The 20,983-nt window shown below is 35.1% G+C and overlaps 1 pseudogene; it reads right to left on the reverse strand.

The window, feature by feature from the left end:
• Positions 1 to 15,491: 15,491 nt before the first annotated feature.
• On the reverse strand, positions 15,492 to 16,071 carry LOC119527390 (annotated as a pseudogene).
• Positions 16,072 to 20,983: the final 4,912 nt, after the last annotated feature.

A 20,983-nucleotide genomic window follows, 5' to 3' on the forward strand; every position in this document is an offset into this window, starting at 1 on the left:
TACTGAAATTCTCACTTGTCAGCAGTTTTATTTTGTTAAGTCTTAGTCTTGTCCAATGCTCATTTAGATGGGTATGGGACCCTCTGGGGTGAGGTTTGGGGGGTGATTAGGTCTAGGCCTCTTTCCATAACTTTTTAGACAGGATTAGGTCTAGGCCTGTTTCCATAACTTTTTAGACAGGTGAAATTTGTGGGAATAACCATCAAGGGAAGCCCTGGAAGGAACTAAGAAATTGCAGAGTGGAAGGTGCAAGACAGTTCCCTGATTGCCTTGGTGGTAATAGGGAAGTATAGTAGGCAGGCAGAATTGTAGCCCCTCCAAAGATGCCCATGTCCTAATCTCTAGAACCTGTTATTACGTTGGGTTGCATGGCAAAGGGGAATTAAGTTGGGAGATGGAATTATGGTTGGTAATCAGCTGACCTTAAGATAGGGAGATTATCTACAGTAGGTTGGCTCAGTGTAATCATGGGCCCTTAAAAAAAAGAAAAAGAAAAAGGGAGACATGACTGTAGAGGAAAGCCAGAGAGATGCATCATAGCTGGAGGAGCCAAGGAAAGCAGATGGTCTCTGGAAGCTGAAAAGGCAAGGAAATGGATTCATCCTACAGTGTCCAGAAAGGAAGGCAGGCCTGCTGACACCTTAATTTTAGCAGAGTGAAACCCATGTCATACTTTTACAAAACTGTGAGATAATAAATTTGCATCGTTTTAAGCCACCATGTTTATGGAAATATATTACAGCAGCAACATAAAAATTATATAGGAAATTTCTGAGCTAGTGCTACCCCCCTCAAGCTTCTGGTCTATTTTTATACCAAGGAGTTTTCTGAGTATCCTTAGTAGCAAGAGACCCCTCCCCGCCAAACTCAGGGCTGGATGCTTTGCCATACGCTAACATACGCTCTTACTCAGGCATAGAGGTTGATCTTCTCTAAATTCTGTACCACATTGTCCCACACAAACCTCTTATTATGAAATCCTTTATGGAATGTAAGTTAGCACAGCAAATACTTGTTTGTTATATTCTCCTTCTTTTCTTCATTTTCTTCATTTTTATTTTTTAGTATTTAATATCAAGAAAAGGACTGTTATTCTGAGCTCTGAAATTCTTTGCTAATGTACCAAAAGGGAACAGCCTGAGCAATTTGAGTTTGTCTGTCATTTTGGTCAAGATGGAGAGTAATGTTGTCTGGGGTTCCCAGAGCCCATTGGACCTTTAACCTTTTTTGTTGAAACTATTGATCTAGTTTAATAGTCAGCACCAGTTGTGCTGTTGGTGGGGTTTGAGTGCCTGTGTGCATGATTCCTCATTGAGTACAAATGAGGCTCTGACTAACTTAGAGGGTAATTGGTCCTTTTTGTAGTTTTCTAAGTTCAAGGTGGGGAAGTAGAGTACATGGATCCTGACAGGCAGAGGGAAGATTCATTTCTGTAATGTTTGCATTTGTACCAGGGACAAAACAATGGATCCTGGAACTGGACAGAGAACTTACTAATATATTTTTCATGCCCTCTTCACCATGGACTTTCTTCACTAGAGAGCTGCCCGTGGAATCGGTTAGGGTTAGGAATTATTGGCTAACAGGATAACTTCTGAGGTTAGTGGAGCAGTGCAATGGGGTTAGCCCTGTTCCACTTTCCCCCCTCATGCAGTTCCCACTGTCTCCATGTTTCTCATCCCACCTAATTGGTTGCTGAATGAATGGACAGGTAGGTCAGTTGGTATGAATATATAAAGAGATTTGGTTATGACTCTTTGACTGAAGTACAGGGGAGACAATTCTCCCCAAAAGTGCCAATTCCTGTGTCTCTCTCCTCGGTATCTCTTCACTAGTTAGGGAGAAGTATTCTTTTTCTACCCACCATACTGGAAGCACCCATGTTTTTATCTTGAGCAACTTGCCACCTCTTCTAGTTCATACTTCTGTCCTCCACCTAACTTCCAAGTTACTCATTGTAGAAGTCTGGCTGCACATAACTTATTTATTCATTCAGTCAACAGATACTTGTTAAATACCTACTATATTCCTTTGTCTCTTTTTCTCTTTCTACTTCAACCTGTCTGACATAGGAGATAGTGGCAGATGGAAGAAAGGAAAGGTGTGAAGTAAAGATTAACCTTGACCAAAGAGAGGTCTGGCCTTTGCCCCCAGTTCCTGGGAAGTAACCTGTAAGTCCTTGGAAAGTCCTGCATGATAAGAGTGTCTGTGATAACAATGTGCTTTATGGTGGAGGCTTTAGGCACATGGTATCAGCTTAGCCTCTGAATGGGCTAGAGACTAAGGTCAGCCATGTGGGTGGTCAACCATGTTTATGTAATTGATCCTTCATAAAAACTCCGGACATCAAAATTTGGACGAGTTTCCATGGTTGGCAATACTCTATGGGAGGAGTTAGGACTGTTCCCAACTCCACTGGGAAAGGACAACTGGAAGCTCATGTGGAATTCTCCTGGGCCTAGCTCCATACGTCTCTTCCCTCTGCTGATTTTAATCTGTATCCTTCCACTACACCAAACTGTAACCATGAGAATAATAACAGTTAGTGAGTACTGCAAGTCCTTCTGACAAATGTGAGGGTGATCTTGGAGACTCCAAACTTTGTAGATGGTATTGTTGACACAGGATGGGGATGAGAGGCAGGCAAATTGTGAATACAGAAAGAATTTTAAAAAGAAGTTGAGCAAATGGACCAAGCTTAGGAGACTCCTACACACCAAACCCTGTGATTTTCCAAATATTCTATGCTACAACAGCTACTTCAGTGAAAAATAATCCCTGGAGTGACGTGGGATGCTTCTGTTTTCTTCACAGAAAGTATTAGTTCCTCATGCCCCAGAACAACTGAGCATCCACGATAGGCCTTACTCCAATAGTCAACAGGGGAAAGGGGAAAAGATAAAGATGGTCAAGGAGAAGTGGGCATTTTGGATTGGTTGTTTATAGAATTTAAGAGGCGAGATATGTGCCTTTTCTCTGGGATGTGAACAGTTCAGAGTGTGGGGAGGCCTCCTCCTGGGACTGCTTTCAGGAAATGCAAAGGCTGTGACCTAATTTTCATTTTAAAAGGACAAATGATATTCAGAAATACTCTATTTTTTCTTTCCTAAATTGTATCTTAGTACTGATAATTAAAAAATAGATATTAGGTATTTACCTTCTTTAATTTCATCAATTTTCTTCTCCTTTTCCTTCTTTTCCATCTTCTTTTGTTTTCTTTTACATCTTATCCAAATCTTTTATAATGCCCTTGAAATATATCCAAATGTAAACATTTTACTTTACCATTCATCTTTTCTGAATTTTCACTTCATTTGTATCTTCCAATAAAATAACCTTTTATTATTACTGTAATCTATATTTAATTAAAGAACTTTAGAGACAGAAGGATTACTTAGACAGTTTTCATAAAGAACAGCCCCAAGTTTGCAGGTGAAGAAACTGAGGCCCAGAGATAATCGGTGAAAACCTAAGGACATACAGTCATTTTGTGCAAAGCTGAGTATGAATCCCAGGATGTGTGTTTGTGTGTGTGTGTGTGTGTGTGTCATCCTAGGCTACCTTTCAGAGTATTGTACCCAGAAATATGGAGAAAGAGCTTATTGCTTTTTTTTTTTTTTACTTATTGCCTTTTTTTATAAAAAATGTGGTCACATTTAGCATATCTTAATCTCCCTGTATTTACTTGGCATTCTTATCTATTAAAATCAAGTCACTGTAATTCATTTTCTTTGACTGTTGTATAATATTCCACTGAGTGCATATACTAATTTATACATCTGTGCTCACACTGATGGACAGTTAGGTTGTTCCAGCTATATAGAGGAGCATTTAAAGCCATGTGGCTAGATGTAATTCCAGGAAATGAGTAGAGAGAACTGAGTAGATGACCAAGGACTGAGCCCTGGAGTACTCCATCATTAAAAAGTTTGGAAGAAGAGTTCAAACTCTTTGGTATGACATTGAATCTGACTTTGTCCTTTTTTTCCCTTGCCTTATTTCCTGAGGCTTCTCCGATACCCACCCTGTACTGTCACTGGGAGCTTCTGCTAGTTCTTAAATATTGTATGTATTATCAAACTTTTGTTTCTGGTGGAATCCCCTTTCCCAGAATTTTCTTAGTTATTCTGCATAATTAAGCTTAAATTTTAATACCTCTGCAGATGCTTCCTAAGCATCCTCAGGCTTAGTTGTCCAGTTCCCTTTGTGCTCTCATAGAATTTTGAACATATATTTATTAGAGCTTCATTACATTGTGGTGTAATTATTTATGTGCTTGTCTCCTTCAACCAGAATGCAAGTATCTTGAGCAAGTATCATTGCTTAGTTTTCTTAACATCCCCAGAGTCATATAGCAGCAGGGACAGACATATAGTAGATTTTCAGTAAGTGTTGGTGAAATGAATAAACCTGTGAAAAAATATATGCATGATATGTTCTTTTAGATAACTTTAGAAGAGACAAATCTTAGCTCTCTGAGGGGATGTTTAGTTTTTGGAAGTAGCCAAGGGCTATTTATCATTAAGTCTGATGAAGAAGCTGTGTAATATAATTTTTTATTATAAATGAAGTGTAGGAAAAATTAATCATGGTTGTTTTGTGATAAGATACATTCTCTCACATGGCTCATAAAGGGTGCCAAAGTTTGCTGCACTGATTTGCCTGAGGCAATTTCAAAGATAAATTCCCAAAGTGTTTTGAACAGAAGATAGTGTTGCTGAACTAAATGTTTGGTTTCTGGGATGACTACTTTAAAAGACATTTGGATCTGTAGGTTCTGGTATGTATTTTTAAAAAAACAGTATCTTTTTTTATAGTCATATATTTTCTGGAGTGAATTTTTAAAAGCTAAATTTTATATTTATTTTCTGTCTATTAAACTCTTCTCTTTGTATCATTTTTTCAATTTTCTCTGTTGTAAGCATCATCTCTCAATCTCAGCATTTGAAAATTCCCTTAAAATTATGTATTTTAAAAACTATTTATAGGGCCATTAACTAAGACCAGATTTAACTCCAATTCCAGTGGCAGATTTCTATCCCAATTAGATAGATGGCAATTTGTAATGATCCTTTGTTGTTTACCAATTTTCAAGCAGTTTTCAGTCTGTTTGACACTGGTCAGATCCAACCCAATTTGGACTAATTTTTCAAGTCGCTTTTTGTGAGGCAGTGCATCAAATGCTTTACCACTCCAAGTGTGTAACATCTGTGCTCCTTTTCCTGATCATTTTATGGTTCTCTCAAGAAGTCAACTACTTTATCAACCATGGAATGTGTTTTATAAGCCTCCATTATTATTGCCCATGATTCTGTCACCTTTTAGAATTTCCCCTCTCAAATTTATTTTCCAAGTCTTGATACAATACTTATTACTTAGGCATCTGATACAATTATTCTTCTAGTGGTAACACTTTGTGACTCTAGGCTCAGTTGGATTTTATCTATATACAACCTTTTCTGTTATTATGATTTAAAAGATGCAAGCAATAAAATCTGTTAGTCATTTTTTTTCATATCCTGGGACAGATGTTATTCAGACTTGCTGACTGGTATATATTTTGAGGTTTGAAGTATTCACTTACCTGCTCTTTGTCATTAGCTGTAGTTTTTTTTTTTTCTAGGTGGTTTTTGCAGTTTCCCATCTTTACCATATGTTAAATGGATATTATGCTTGCAACAGCATACCTACAGGACAGTGAAATGTCTGTGCATGTCCAGTAAGTTGACTTATGTAGCCCTTGGATACTGACTGAATTTTCTGATGCTTCTGTCATCTCTTTGGATAGGTGAGTTGTGCTTAATAAAATTTGCTTTCAAGAATTTGGGGATAATTGCTGTGCAGATAAATTGAGACAAGTTTGCTTTGTAATTCATCTTTGAGGCTAATCCAGGAAAACTCCATGTGAATGAAGCATTTAAAAAAAAACAAGTTAGGGTCTGAGGTTATTATATTTACTGATAGGAGTTTAGTTAACTGAATAATTATCATGAAAATCCAGTATTGAGTATCCTTGCATTCATTCAAATGTAGTTTTAACAGATATTTTATTAACTTTTAATAGATAAGTTACTGAAGTAACAAACTGTATAAGAATGAGATTAACATGTTTCATAGAGTCACATAAATTAAAACATTGGTTGTGATTTATCAAGGATTACTGAAGAATTAATTAACTGACAGATGTAGCACTGCTTTTGACATTTGTAAATTTCCTTTGCTTAATCTTATATACAATTTAGATTAGTCAGCTTTTCCCTCTTTATATAAAATATTTAGCTTTTGAAGTGTTTTGACATATGGTAAATTTTAATATGAAGGCAGACATTTTCAGTTTTGAGAAATGTAAATATATCATTCACTAAGAAATTCCAAAATGTTGGCTCTGGGACAATGGAAAACACATGTAGTTTTTCTCCAAATCTCAATATACAAGTAACTGCTTTCAACACATCTTTCCTGTCTCCAGTTTTACTATTAACTACTTGATTAAATGTTAAGCAGAGCAAAGGCCACTTATGTCAGGCATCACTAATATTCATATTGTTTCCAATATGGAAAATTTTTAGTTTTGAATATTTACCACCCTTTGTGCCTCAGTAATAATTGACTATTATTGGGAATACCACCTATTTATAATTTGAAATTTAAAGTTGGGATTCATTGGGTGGAAAAAGCTATGAGATTTTCTTTTGTTTTTAATTACTAAATGGCAACTTTACATACTTTATGTTAGAACCGTAATTTAAAATATCAATTTTTGAAATGTTAGAAATAATACTTTTTTCAAATTTAATGTTAGAACTTTTCTGTTCTCAATGTTGTGTTTATAGACGTTGTCAATGGTCTGTTCATTAAATTATAACTATGCATCAATGACCATAATATTTGTATCTAACAGCATTTTAAATGGGTATGGGAGGAATTCACATTTTTATGGCACATGCATTTCTAAGATTAAATTTAAATTTCACCTAAAAGGTAAATTTGAATCTAGAAAGCTTTTCCTAAGTATGGATGATTTAAACTTAATAGACTATATCTTATGAATATATCATAAGTAGAATATATCAATGGATGTACTGTATATACCTTTGGAATCAATGATTCTAAATCAAGAAATCTTATTATGTCAGAAGGCAAACAGAGAGACTCACGGAGTAAACATGCTTAGAATTTACTTTCTTTGTATAAATATTTAAAATGATACATCGATATATATCAAATGAATAAGAGTGCATTATTCTTTGTATATAAGTAAAATCAGAAGATTGTATTTTGCATTTTATAAATATGTCTATTTTGTTTTTCAAGATGACAATCACATAACTGGAAGTTTTTTAAAAAGTTAATTTTATGCATAGTTTCAAGTTTCTCAATTTATATCAATACCTTCCTGTTCTGTTATTTACAGATAATCTGTGTTTTCTATTTCTGTTAATTTCATGAATCATTCACATTAACATGGAATACTATTAAATCAATGCATTCATTTGTAACATAAACTTTTGTATTTAGGACTTTTTACTCACTGACTATAAGCGAGAACACATTGAAGGATACATTAAATTAGCATAGTCAATAGATATGGTCAAATAGGGAGGTTGAATACAGGGAAAGAGCTTTCTGGTTATAAAATAGAAAATAAGTGAAAATTTGTGTCACAAAGTGTTCACATTTTAAAATATAAAATATGGGCAATCTCAATGTTAAATAATACCTAAGTTTGTTTGTTTGTTTATTACACTGAAGGATTTGTTCCTGTCCTGGATGAACAAGGACTCAGTTATAATTACTTCACCAGGCAAGTTTATCCACTGTTGGATTATTCTCAGTCAAAATGGTTTTCTAAGATCCAGGCAAAATGTATCCTCTTTTTGACATTAGTCTATTACTATTTATCTCAGTATTTGGGTACAATGTAACCAATTTGTCTCTTCTGTTCTTGTTGCTTTCAACTCTTTATCCATGCGGAAAAAATGTGGTATGAAATGAAGATGGCTTTTTTGTGTTTTGACCAGGGTAATTTGGAGCTTTTTGCCTTCATGCCTTTCCAAGCATAGGTTTTGTCAAGATGTCAGCACCAGTCACATCAATGAAGAAAGCAGTTTGTAAGTGATTGAAACTTTACTCTTATTAGATGTTTTGTAAGATGTAGGTTGCTGCAAAAGGTTATGGGAAGACTCAAGATGTTAATCAAAATTAAGAAATACATTTTCAAATGGTATATGCAAAATAAAAATTATAGTATATTTCAGGCTACAGTACAACTCTTTTAAAAATAGACTCATTCATGTTGTCATTGCTTGCTGATTTCCATACTAACCTTCATATCATTCATTTTATATATTGCAAAACTCCTAGTCATTTTGTTTTAAAGTAGTAACTTTGCGAAAAATTATTCTTTCTGTCCTAGAAGTGATCAGTATCTGAATTGAGCCGGTTGAAATAAAGGGAAAAAAAAATTGCAGCTCTTCTCTATAGTTTAATTTTTAAATTTGGTCTAAGTGGTGGTTGTAAAATATTATAAAACTCTCTGTTTTCTTTAGTACCCTTCATGGGATAAGGACAGGAAAAACAAAGGAAGCTGTTCTTCTTGTGTCCCACCCCCACCCCCCATTTAATTTAGTAATAATTAATATTGGAGTGCAAGACAACTGGGGCAAAATTTCTTAATTTGCAATTTAGGAACTCCTGGGGAGTCATGCTAAAGTTCCCAGGACAAGATAGTAGCCATGTTCACTGGTTTGCCATTCTCATTCTTACTTTTGCTTTCCTCCCTAGGTCACTGTATGAGTACAAAAATGGAAGCAGGAGATGAGTAGAAGAGTGATGCATAAGGAAAGTACTCTTCAACAACATTTGGGTTTGTAGAATGAACCTTAAACTATTCCTGTTCATAAAGAATAGAATGTGGTACCATGTACTTTTGTAGGTTTAGTAAATAATGTTTGTTAATTTTTCATGTTAACGTCAAATTTTTCTCTGTGATGAGAGGAAAACTCAAAGGGTTTTATTTCCATTTTAATCAAGTTTCTGGAGTTAAAGTGTGTAACTTAGTAGCCAATTACCTAGTGTGTATGCCTGTGGTAGTTCCATGTCCTACTAATATGGTAATAAATTAGAAAATTGATTAGATTGCTTTAAATCTATGAAAGAGTTGAGTGCCTTTCTCATCATCTTAACAGATAAGGAAAAATTTAAAGGAAACTTTAAAATACATTGAAATTAAATCACTTTACTTGAGATATTTACAGATTTTATCTGTAATGCACCTGAGATGACTATGACTATTCAGTTCCAGAAAACTGAGGAGTGATTCAAAAAAATACAGTTTATAATCATACACTTCATTAGTTGAACTATTATAAGGATCTCTCCAGTCAGCAACCTTAACCCTATTTCCATTTGTAATTGAATTACATTTCTTTTATTAAGTGATCTGCATGCAAAACACATGTAGTGATAGCAAAAAAGTTATGTATATGCATATATCTGTATATAAAGCATGAAAGAAAAGGTTAAATTCAAGTACATCAAGAGTACACAGTTCTCTTTCCCTGTCTTTCTTCTGTCTCTCTGTATTTTAGGACCAGCTAACTAAGAACTTACCTTTCTTTCTTGTCTGCATGGCTTAAATTAAAATTAAATTACTTATTTGATTATACAAGGGCAAATTGTTTCTCATATATTTGACTCAGCTATTTTAAGAGGATTTTCATTTTGGTGGCATAATTCTGGGTGAAAGTAGGTGAACAGTACCATTATTCTTTTGAAGCTTGGTGAAGATTATTTTTCGAATAGGATTTGCTAATCTGAAAGTGTATGCCATGACTTTATTCAGAATACTAAAATGTGAGAACTGGAAGAGACCTTAGCGATCATCTTGTCCAGCATCTTCTGTTTCCTAAAATAACAAAGCTGGTGTCAAGACAGATTTGCCTAAGTTATACAGAAGCAGAGACTGTCCAAGAACTGATTTTTTCTTATAGTAATAGTAATGTTTTTCTTTATTACAAAAGCAGTACAAGCTCATTGTAGAAAATAGGGTTAATATTAATAAGAAAACCACTTATAATCCTATCATCTAGAGAAACCACTCTTAAGATTTTAGTATATATCCCTCTTGTCTCTTTTTTCCCTTCCCCTATGTACATTATTTTTATCATATTGGAACCATATAGTCCATTCAGTTTTGTAAAAAGGAGAGCTTTATTAGTTTTCTAAAATCAAAATAAATGCGTTGTAGAAAATTCTTACAGTACAAAAAAGTAAAAAGAAGACAGTAAAAAATCACTTGTAATTTTAGTATCCAGACACAATCACTGATCAGAATATTAACACAGTCATGAGATGTACTCTAAAATGGCTGGTTAATAATATTAATGACATTCTTCTAGACATTTATTTATGTATAGATATTCATACATAGATATGATATTTGGTAATTTGCTTTTCCACTCAATAACATGATGTAAAAATACTTCCATGTCAATTATTATAGATCTATATCACAATTTTTACTGACTGCATAATATTTCTTTATATAGATAAATCTTCATTTATTTAAACATTTTCTTATTGTTAGATCCTTATATTACCACTTATTTTCTCTTATAAGCAGTGCTGTAATAAATGTCAATATGGTTAATTAAATTTTTGTGTGTATCTTTGATTAGTTTCTTATGCCAAATTCCTAGAAGTGGTGCTGATTTTCCATATGTTCCTAACAGCTTTGTATGAGAGAGCCTATTTCCTTATAAACCTTGCCAACACTGAATATTATAATTTAATTATGTATTTATTTGAAAAACATTTCATTTTTGTTTATTTTGTATTTCTTTACTTTCTAGTGAGAATAAACATTTCCCAAGTTTTCATTGGCCATTTATTATTCTTTTGTCATAAATAGGCCTGTTTGTGTCTTTTGCCAATTATTCAATTTACGTACTCATTATTATGTATTAAATTTATTAACTTATTTTTGTCATATATGTTGCATTTTTAGTAGTTTGCGTTTTACCTTTCAGTTTTGCACACTTTTTTGTGTGTGCATATAGAATTTTTACAGTTCTAGGTGTTCCGTTTACATCAATATTTTATTTTATGATTTTGCTGTTTTTAAAATCATACGTAGAGAATTCTTTCCTACCCAAAGATCGTATAACTATTCATTCATAGCTTCTCCTAATATTTTCATCATGTATTTTAAATGTTAAATGATGAATATATCTGGAGTTAATTTTTATGTAAAATATGAGGTAAAATCAAACTTAGTTTTTCCAACACCACTTATTTTGCTGACTTTGCTATATACTAAATTTTGATTGTGGCATTTATTTATTTTTTAAACTGTGGGTTTTAATTTTGTGTAGTTAATTAATCATTCTTTTTCTTTATGGTTTTAATCATTAGTGCCATACTTTATAAAAACCTATGTCAAGAATGTATTTATGTGTTACACACACACACACACACACACACACACATACATATACATATGTATCTATATATTTTTCTAGTACATTTATAGTTTCATTTTTAATGTTGAAATCCATAGCTTATCTGAAATTTACTTTGCGTACTGTGTGAAATAAAGTTTTAACTTATTTCCTCCCTAAATGGTTAGTTAGTTAAATCAGTATAATTTATCAAATAATTCATATTTTGCCATTGACTTTAAATGTTACCTTTATTACATAATAAATTCTCACAGCTGGTTGGGCATATTTCTGGACTGTATATTCTGTTCCATTTATTTTTCTATTTATTCTTTCTTGTTCTGTTTCCGTACTTTAAAAATTATAGTAATTTTATAACGCATTTAAAATCTTATAGCTGTTCTTAAATTTCACCAGTTTGGGGGTATAAACTGGTTTTACATTGTTCTTTAATTTACATTTCTTTGTCAAGTAATTTGAAGCATTTTTCATGCTTGTTGGCCATTTGACATTGCTTCTCTGTGAATTTCATATACATATATGCATACACACACACTTCCTCCATTTTTTCTTATGTTTTTGTCTTCTAAACATATAAACATTAACCCTTTGTGTGTTATCTGCATGGAAAATAGTTTTGCAATTCTATTTTTTGTTGTTTATGATATATTTTTCTATGCAAAAGTCTTGAATTAAAATATATATTTGCAAGATTTACTTTTTATTTTATATCTTGTAGGCCTTCTGTCTTTGTTAAAAGGTTCCTTACTACTAGGAATACCTGCAATCTCCTACATTTTCTTGCAAGATATGTGCTATTTATATTTTACATTTAAGTCTTCAGCTAATTAGAATTAATTTCTGTATGTAGTATAAGAGAAAGGTCTAAATTTATTTCTTCAGCTGGATAGTCTGTTGTGCCAACAGCATTTATTAAATAAGTTCTTTTACAGGAATAGAAATACTGCTTTTATCATATATTAAATTTTTGCATATACTGAGATTTACTTTTGGAGTCTTTATTCTATCTCATTGATCAATTTGTCTACTCCTATGCCAATGTTATAGTTATTTGATTACAGTGGCAGAAAGGTAATCTCAAATATGCAGCATTAAGTAAATACAGTATCTTTGAGTCCTTCTTGAAAATATTAGAAGCAAATACTATTTGATAATAACATTCAGGCAACAAAGAGATAAATAAATATAAAGAAATTAGAAAATAGGGAAGTCAGGTCACAAAAGCACTCATGGAAAGCATTAAATTCATTAAAATAAAAAATATAGTTAAACAGCTGTGAGAAATATGTTGCAAAACAGTATATATGTGTGATTAATCCTGACAACCTAAAAAGAACAAAAATAAAATCAGCCATGGCTAGCTTGCAATTGGACAATATTTTTCAAAATTTAAAATGCACATACCCTTTGACCCAGAAAGTCTATTCCATTTGTTAAAGATGTATGTGCAAGAGTATCCACTGCAGCACTATTTTGCAATCACAAAAGATTGGAAACAACTCAAAACTTCATTAATGGGGGAACTAGTTAAATAAGTATGGTCATATGGGACAATATAAAAATTTAAGCTCAAAAAGCAGGGTAAAGAACATTCTGTGCAATATGATCTCATTTATGTTAACAAAGATAAATAAATATATATATATATATATATATATATATATATATATATATATATGAATATATATTTGCTTAGAAAATGTCAGCAGAATAAATCTAGACACTCATTGCCCTCATGGAGACTGTAGACTAGCAGGAGAGATGTACATGGTATAAATAATTACAAATTCATTGAGTATATGGAATTATAGCATTCTGTGGGAGTACAGTAAATATATAATAGGTAGATTTAACCAGGTTTAGGGGAGTTAGAGAAGGCTTCTTGGAGAAAGTGATATTTTAATTGAAACATAAAGGATATTCAGAAGTTAGATCTGTGAAGGGTGAGAGTGAGATTGTGGATAGGAAGAATTCCAGGTATAAAATAATATGAAGGCTCTGGTGAGGGTGGGGGAGGGCACTGAATCTTTCAGAAAGAGGACCTGTATGGATGTTAACAGAGAGAGTTGAGGTGGGAGTGGGTGTAGAAAATAGCACAGATGAAGCAGTTCAGGTAGATAGGATCGGTAGGTCCATGAAGCCATGGTCAAGAGTTTGGATATTATCCAAAGGAGTGGGAAGTCACTGAAGGATTTTAACCTGTTAGGATATGGAAGTAGGTAAAGGATTTCATTAGATAAGTTTTAAAAAATCACTCTATTGTGTGTTCAGTGGACACAGAGAGAACAAGAACAGATGGAGGGACTGCAGAAGTCCGGGTGACAGATGAAGTGATGGCAGTGGAGGAGAGAATGAATGGATTCTAGAGGTGTTTAGGCATCAGAAAAACTGAGATTAGATAATAGTTTGAATGTAGGGAATGAGGAAGATGGAAAAGTCAAGAAAGTGTGGGCTTGTCCAGCTGTTTGGTTAGTGCTGCCATAAGGAGGAGGTTAGCCAGGAAGTGACTCACTCACTCTTGGACATGTTGAGTTTGAAGGCTAGGTGGCATCCACTCAGAGATAGGTAGGCAGATAGCTATATGGGTCTGGAACTCAGAAGAGAGGTCTGGGCTTGAGACAGAGATTGGTATTTGGTGATGTACAGATGTGACTGAAGCCATGGAGCAGAAGAGATATCCTCTTAAGAGAGTATATAGTAAAAGAGAAGAGGACCTGGGGAAGACCTGAAAAAAACCCACATTTAATGACTGAGGGGGGCAGGGGGAGCCCTGAAAATAGAACTGAAAAGGGAGGCCAAAGATATAGGAGGAAACCCAGGGAAGTGTGGTGTGATGGTTTGAAACTGTTATGTACCCCAGAAAAGCCATTCTCTTTTAATCCAATCTTGTGGGTGCAGACTTATTGTGGGTGGGATCTTTTGATAAGGTTGTTTCCACAGAGATGTGACCCACTCAGTTGTGGGTGGGACCTTTTGGTTAGATTATTTCCATGGAGCTGTGACCCTGCCCATTCAAGGTGGGTCTTAATTAGTTTACTGGAGTCCTTAAGAGAGCTCAGGGAGAGAGACAGAGGTCAGAGCCAACACAGACCCAAACACTTGGAGATGCAGACAGAAAGATGTTTGGAGATGCTAAGCTAAGAGATGAAGCCCAGAGTTTGCCCTGGAGAAGCTAAGTGAGAACCCCCAGACACTTAAAGAGAAAGCCACTGGAATCAGAAACTGGAAGCAATGCAACCGGGGAGCAAAGGACCTGCAGAGACCAGCCACATGCCTTCCCAGCTGACAGAGGTGTTCTGGATGCCATCGGGCCTTTCTTCAATGAAGGTATCCTCTTGTTAATGCCTTAGTTTAAAACTTTTATGGCCTTGGAACTGTAAATTTGTAGCCTAATAAATCCCCTTTATAAAAGCCAATCCATTTCTGGTATATTGCGTTTATTTCAGCAGCTTTAGCAAACTGGAACATGTGGTTTCTTGGTGTTTAAGGAATAATGTGTGTGTGTGTGTGTGTGTGTGTGTGTGTGTTTCTTTTTGCTTTAGAAGTCTGGTTACCTTGGAGTTTATTTAAACTGAGAGGAAAAGTTCATAATGTTTTCATGCAATACATAAATGGTTCTTAAAATAACAATTGTGACAAATAGAAAGAATTAAAGAATGCTGCACTTGTGATCCACACAAAACACCAACGTTTTTGATTGTACATAAATTAAAGAAATGTCTCAACCACTTTTCAAAATACTGTAGTAGCCAGTACATAAAGGCATTCCTCAGGTGGGCATAGGAATGAAATTTAGAAAAGAAAAAAATATCACACGGCAACTACTTAATTTCTTTAAAATCACTGAGCAAGAAAAGCAACATTGAAGTTCACATACTGATTTTATACAACTTCTATACAGTACCTTAACTTTAATCCAAGAGTGAAAGTTAAGACTCTCTTCCTCTATTTTTGATAAACAAGTGCATGGTAAACTTACATGACTTTTCTCCCTGGATTTTACCTGGAAATAGCCTTAAAAATTTTTTTTTATTTAAAAGAGGGTAGGTTTGGCACTTTTATACTGATGTCTCCAATTTTAATGTTTCTTAGGATCTCAGGAAGATTCATATTCTTTACAGTTGAATACAGCACAGGCTGGCGCTCTTGCTAAATCAGCCTCAGATTTCTCCAGTGTATTTTGTGCATCAATTTGGGTAACAATCTCATTCATGTTGGTCTCCAATACCATTCCCTCATCACCATTTCTGCAAGAATATTGTGAACCTTGTTTACATGGAAAATTAAATCCAGTTCACAGACATTTTCAAAACACTTTGTCTAATGTTTCCACAAACACTTGAATTAGATCTAAAATGCCAAATTCCCTTTCTGAAGAATCTACACGGAAGACAAAGTATAATGTGGTACAATGTCTATAAATCAGTTTGTTGTCAGACCAACCTATCAACAATCCTCCTTCTAGGAAATTACAAACATTTTCATCTCCTTTAGATACCAAATGGAAAGTCTCCTTGATGATTTGTTGTTGTGTATCTTCACTGTAGGGCTGGGCGAACTTGGGGAGCCACTTCTCATGGCTGTTGAATGTAAGGATGGCATTGATCATGGCTGGGCCGGGCTGGGCAGATTGAGAGGGCGCGGGAGGCCAGTTGGGGGGGTCGTGGTGGTGGGGGGCTCTCAGCCTCGACTCAGGACCAGCGCTTCTTCCCCACGGGAAGAATGTGTTTTAAGGAGATAGTAGTTAACTGTGTCAATGCTGGTTGAGATAAGAGGAAGCCTGAGACTATGCCATTCAGATTTAACATGGAGGCGTTTTGTGATCTGTGTAAAGTCCACCTAGGGGAGAAATGGAGGCACAAATTCAGCTAGGAGTGAGTTGAAGGGAAATGGGAGTGAGAAAATAGAGTTAAGGTTAATTCTTTGGAGAAGTGTGACTGTTAGGTGAAGGAAAGAGGCGGAGGAAAAATTGGAGGGTATGTGGGTTCTAAAGGCTTTAAATTTTAATTAAAACAAAAACAAAAACAAAAACAAAGACCTGATTAGAAGGAGCCAGTAGAGAAAGAGAGATTTGAGAAGGCTTACATAGTTGTGAAGCATGAGAGAGCAAGGTGAATGGAATTGCAGTACTTGCTAGAGACCCTCAGTCTCTATTTCTTTATGACATGAGGCAAACTCATAAGGTTTGGGTATTCTTGTAATTTGAGTTATTTTAGGGAAAATTCAGGTGTGGAGTATTTGTATATTCTTAGTTTAAGACCATCTCCAATGCAAACTTTTATTAGTAACATGAAACAAACAAACAAACAAACAAACAAAAAACCCTTAAAAAGTAGACTGGTTCTGTCCACCATGGTGTAAACTAAAACTCAATGTCCATTAAAAATCTAAAAAATCTGGACATATCCTTATTCTCCTTAGGCAATTGATTATCTATCATCTATCTATCTGTCTATCTATCTATCTACCTACCTACCTACCTACCTACCTATAATTTGGATACACAAACTAAATATATTATAGATTTCCCCCCCAGAGCATGATCAAAGAACTTCTTGGGAGAAGTTCTGGACTGTAGGGAAAAGACCATAGCATTTGGCATCAGACAGATTTATTTGGTTTTAAATCTAGCTTTGCTGATTATCAACTCTGACCATGGGCAAATCACTGTGGCTGGGCCTCAGTTTTCTTATTTGTAGAATAAAAAAATCTATCCGAATTTAGTTGTCGCAAGGTTGACATGTAGTGATACATGTAAAATATCTAGGACAGTGCGTGCACATAGTTGATGCAGAGTAGGAGGGAGTTCTTTTAATTATTCTTTAATTACAGCCTTTATAGGGCTGATCCACAGGATTCTCATGTCTGTTCAATCATCCCGTAAACATTTATTAACACTTACTGAGTTCTAGATGCCTAGCCTGAGGCCAAGAGCCATGAAAACAAACAGGGATGAATCATAGTTGTTGCTCTAGAACTTAATGTATGTTTTCATGGAGAAGTTCTACAAACATGCATTTCTAATGTTATGTTAGTGGCTTAATTGACTATGTAATATTTCAGCCTAGTAGCTGAAATGTAACAGCCATTCAATACACGTTATTTTTCCTCTTTTCTTCTCCAAAAGTAACATAAAGGCAAACCTAGACTTATGGCCATTGATGTACAGATGATTTAGAATTATAAATAGTTTATGATAGATCTGGAATGAAACCACTGAAAAGCATAACCACTTTAGGGGATCTGACTCCTGAGCACTGACTTACATGATTGTTGCCTGTTTTGCCCTAAACATCATCCCTGACATGGTCTAAAAGTTCCACATATTTTTGTGACCCTGCCTGGGTTTCTTGTAGTTTTGCCTCAGGGTTATCCTTTTTGTTTCTGAGAGTTGAATTCTGACATTCATATCTGGATCAGATTCCTCAAAACGATTTTTTTTCTTACTGAAATTCACAATTTGATGTCAAATCTTTTTTCTGGCACAATAAGAGGAACACAATTCTCTGGAGCCTGTCACAGGCTCCAGTTTCAATATCATGCTGTAACTTCAGCAGTTCCTCTGATAGTCAGCCTTTAGTGACTTCAGTTTTTGTTTGTTTTATGAAATTTAAAAAATATAATGCGTTTTCATTTTAAAAAATCAAAATATACAAGTACAGAATGTACGATGTAAAGTATCTCATTATTCCTCTCCTCCCCCTTTTCACTTTCTGGATGTAACACTTAACACTTTGAGGGATATTTTCCAGACATAATTCTATGCATTTTCACACATATCAATGTTTATATGAAAAATGTGTATTTTTTTTTATAAAAATGGTATTATAGAACACAATTTATTACACAATTGGCTTTTCTCACTTAATAATAGATGCTGGAGCTCTTTGATGTGGTACATTTAGGTCCATTGCATGCTTTTTAACAGCTGTATGGAATCCTATATTATGGATGAAACATGATTTATATAACCACTCCTGCACTGATACCCAAAGCCAAACTCCTGAGTTTTCTCCCAGACTTTTCTCCTTCCAAATTCTTTTCCATTACAATTAGTGGCAACTCTTCCTATTACTCAGGCCAAAAATACTTTAGTTATCTTTTATGATCCCCCTCTTACTTTTCTTTTTATCACTTTCATCTGACATACATTTTCTTATTGGTTGATTATCCCTGTCCTTTTCACTGGTATATAAGCTTTATGTCCACAGGTCAGGGAGCGTAGAACTATTGGTTAGGAATAAGAGGTGGTGACAGTGGGAAGGGAAACAGGTAAACCTGCTGAAAGAAAAGAAAGATGCGTGTGTGTGTGTGGAGAGTGCTGGTGGACTGTCTCCCCTCCGTAACCCTGGCAAGAATCTTAGGCCTTTGTCCTTAATCACCTGGTACCTCCATCTCTCCACAAACGTCTATCCTCCTGAAGTCTTCTGCACCTCACATCTAATCATCACTAAATCTTAAATATACCTTGAACATGTATCCACTTCTCTTTAATACTGTTGCCATCAGCCTTTTCCAAGCAATAATCAATGTTAGCCAAGCTATTGCTGGAGCCTCCCAACTGGCCTCTCCCATTACTCTCCCCCGACCTTGTTCTCCTGCCACCCATATTCTCCACTCTGAACATCTTAAAACCCCTCAGTGGCTTCCCATTGTCCTTGGAGTCAAACTCAAGATCCCTCATTTTGCTTACAGGGCTCTGTCCATTTCTCCAGCCTCATTATGCACCATTTGCCCTCCTACTCCCTATGCTTCAGTCATGCTGATTTTCTTTCAGTTCCTGTCTCAGGGCCTTCACACAAGCAATTTCCTTTCCTTGAATACTCCTTCTCTCATCTCTTCCCATCAAAAAATTCAGCCCCCTGTCTTTTTCTTAGAAATGTCTTCCTTGACCCTGCAGGCCATACTCTCACTTCTCCAGTGTGACATTCATCACCTATACTTGGTTAATAACTGCCTTCCTAGTAAAACTATAGTCTCTCCTAGAGCAGAGGCCATGGCTGTCTCCTCAGCACCTAGCACCCAGTGGATTCTCAAAAAATGTTTGCTGAATGAATGAATGAGTGTAGTTTGAACTTTAGGAGATCCAAAGGGAGAGTGAAAATTCTCTGAAATTGGTGTCTCAGCCTTGATTCAAGAAGAGATAATCTGATGTAAACTTGTACAGATGAGAGAGAGCAAGGCAATAGAAAAAGAAAACCTGGTAGGGCCAGGGCAGAACCATTTCCTGTAGCCACACCTGGATCAGGTTCCACTAATACGAGAGAGGAGATGAGGTTAATAACAGGATCACACTGTGGTTAAGTAACAGTTACTTTTCACTTATTTTATATATAGATGTAGTTGAATTATATCCATATATGCATATAGTTATCTAACTAATCATTTATAAATGAAACTTTGTGGTGGTTTGGAACTGTATATGCCCCAGAAAATCATGTTCTTAAAGTTAATCCATTCCTGTGGGTGTGGATCCATTCTAAGTAAGCTCTTTTGATAAGGTTACTTCAGTTAAGTTGTGGTCCAGGGTGGGTCTTAATCCTTTTACTGGAGTCCTTTATAAGAGAATGAAATTTAGAGAAAAAGGGAGAAAGCAATGGAAGCCAGAAGCTGAAAGCAAGGAAACCCAGATGAGAAGGGAGAGACCAGCAGCTGCTGCCATGTGCCTTGCCGTGTGGCAGAGGAATACAGAATCACCAGCAGCTGGTCTTCAGGAAGAAAGCATCATCTTGAGGATGCCTAGATTTGGACATTTTCATGGTCTCAAAACTTACTTGTAAGCTGATAAATTCCCATTGTTAAAGCCAACCCATTTTATGGTATCTGCTTTAAGCAGCTTAGTAAACTAAAACAACTGCTAAGACATTAACTGTTTAGAAAGTTGAATGTGGTTCATTCCATCGCATGGATCTACTTCTGAGATGATCCTAAGATCAGGTTAAAATAATACATTGAGTTATTCTTGAGGATAGATATTTGACTCAGTCTCCACTGGCCTTTTTTACTTTAGTGGCCCCAACTGGAATAATTTTAACTCCACGAATACTTCCTACAATCAGATCATCAAATCAGCCAACCCTTTGGCAAAATAATGAGAACAAAATGTTTTGTTCTTATTCTTAACTCAGCATTTTTCATTTTACAAATTGGACACAACTGAAGCTAAACAGACACAAGATTTGTGAGTTTTGAGTAATAGAAGATAGAATATGATCTTAGTTATAATTTCAACATTGTTAAATTCAGACTATAATTTAAGGATTTAACCTTCATATTTAAAAGTTGAGGGTTTTGATTTTGTAGAACTATAAGAATCCGTAAATAATGATGACATTCTCTAGAGGAAAGAAAGTAAAAGTCAAAGGCACTGCTAACTTTTCTGTTATTTTTAGGTGCTCTGGTAGAGAGGCACAAATTTAGCTCTCAGATTCCTTCCACCACACAGGCACAATGCACTAAGAAAGAAGCTCATGACCACACTTGCTCTTTAATCTCAATGCTGGTTACAGCAGAATTTATAA

This window comes from Choloepus didactylus, chromosome 1, assembly GCF_015220235.1.
Source record: "Choloepus didactylus isolate mChoDid1 chromosome 1, mChoDid1.pri, whole genome shotgun sequence".
NCBI classification, from domain to species: Eukaryota; Metazoa; Chordata; class Mammalia; order Pilosa; family Megalonychidae; genus Choloepus; species Choloepus didactylus.